Genomic DNA, 2,077 nt, shown 5'->3' with positions numbered 1-2,077 from the left:
GTCATAATACATGTCCATTTTAAGTCTATCCATTACAAAGTCCATTCTTTTTGCCTTGTTCATTTCACATTTTTCAAACCACTTTGAACTAGGTTCATTTTCACCTTCTAAACCATTTTCATTCTACACGATACATAAACCATTTTCCATTGTTTAAGAAATTTTCCACTTACAAAAACCTTGATTCATTATAACCATTATGCTTTCCATTTCATGTACAAATGAACCATTCAACTCCAAACATGAATTTCCATTAAATTCCATGAACCATTTTCCATTTACAAACTCATTTTACCATTCAATCAATTCCAATTCCCATTATTTCATTCTAAATCATAAACCAAACTCATACTACGAAATAATCCCAAATTCCATTCAATTTACATCAATAACCATTTTCAATTCAATTTCTATTCTAGAACATAGACCATTACACTTTTAATGTCAAAATTTCATTCATACAAAAATTAAAACTCACTCCTCTCTACCTAGTGGGGACACAAAGTAAGGCAAGCTTCAAAGCCATGGCGGCGTTGGATTGTGCCAACGAACAACAAACTCCCATTCAACTCCGTCCACATATTCCCTCCAGCGATAACTCTGCTTGGGCCGATGTATCACCTCTCCTCCATGCCGCCTGTCAAGATATTCAAGAGGGAGACCTCATCCATGGAGATAATTTCAATCTTTATGTTGTCATGTCTGCTTTGGAGATAATGGATCCGAAAATGGACTCTGGTATGGATTCTACTTACTACTCTCTTGATGAAGCCATTGAGAACGGTGTTGCTCCGGTTCCTATTAGTGTTGATAAAACTACTGATGTTCAATGCATAATTGGCATCATGGACCATCTACTAGCATGCGAGGCAAAATGGCACAAGGGTCATTCGCTGACACAAACTATCTATTCTTGCCTCTATCTTCTACGGCCTGAAAGGACATCATCGCATGCCCTGTTGCACTCTTACTTCCAAGTCATACGTGCAACCTACAAAGAAGTTCTTTCAGCTGTCGCCGATGCACGGACACATGAAGAAGAAGCTTTATTTGTCATGGCATATGGCCTTCCTCTAAGTGGAGATGGAAAGGAAAGGTGTTTACCATTGTTAAATGATTTTGAAGAAAGAATATGTCATCAGTTGCGCGCTTCTAAAACTTCATCATAAAAAAGAAGAGTGTCAGAAGATATAGAGCCACTTCAAAATAATCCTGATCTGGAAGAAGGATACTGCAAAGCCCTGCTATTTGAATTACGTTTTCCTAAGCATTTTTACCATCTTTTGATGTCTATGAAACGACCCCAAGGAGGAGGTTTGGAGTTGGTAAGAGAACACATAGCATCATGCATTTCAGAGTGGGTCACTTCTAGATGTTGCTGCTCCAAATGCTTTGTTTGGACTGGGAAGAGTACCAGCTCCTAACATGTTGTCAAAGAGAGGTTGAGTTTAAATAACCTGGAAGAATAAACCAGAATAATATCAAACTTCTCCAAAACCAATTCTCAAAAAACCATTCTAAAAAAAAGAAGAGAAACCTCTGCAACCAAGGGATAACGAAACTCTTCAACGAAAATAACGACTTCGGACCTTTCAACCGAATCTACAACCCCATATAACCACCTCAACCGAATAACCAAAAAGGGGAATTGAGTCATAACGGTCATAACTGTCATAACAACTGAATAACTGAATTCTAACTGTCCCTCAACGGTCCTAACTGAATTAACCAACCTGTACCATCTCTAAATCCCTTCAACCATCAACGTAATCCAATCTTCAATCTAAAAAAACCTCCTTTAAACCTCCAACTGAACCAAACTCCATTAAACCTCCATCACAAATAAAAACAACAGAGTTATCATCACAATCCATCTTCCTCTCAACTCGTAACAAAACAACCTCAACCTTCCGTCAACTGGAAACATCGATCGAACCCACCTCCATTAAAACTTCCTTCAACTGCAAATTCTCAACAGAATAAAACGGAACCAACCTCTCCAACCCATCGAACCAATTTCTCTAACCGCATCAAGAGGGGCTTCAACTCTGAACCAATTCTCAAGTGTCACATCTCG

General features: G+C 38.5%; 1 pseudogene; it reads left to right on the top strand.

Moving 5' to 3' along the window:
• Positions 1-475: 475 nt before the first annotated feature.
• On the top strand, positions 476-1,424 carry LOC127096360 (uncharacterized; annotated as a pseudogene).
• The last annotated feature ends 653 nt before the right edge of the window (positions 1,425-2,077 follow it).

Source organism: Lathyrus oleraceus, chromosome 6 (genome assembly GCF_024323335.1).
Source record: "Lathyrus oleraceus cultivar Zhongwan6 chromosome 6, CAAS_Psat_ZW6_1.0, whole genome shotgun sequence".
In the NCBI taxonomy this organism is placed as follows: domain Eukaryota; kingdom Viridiplantae; phylum Streptophyta; class Magnoliopsida; order Fabales; family Fabaceae; genus Lathyrus; species Lathyrus oleraceus.
This window is presented reverse-complemented; position numbering and strand designations above follow the sequence as displayed.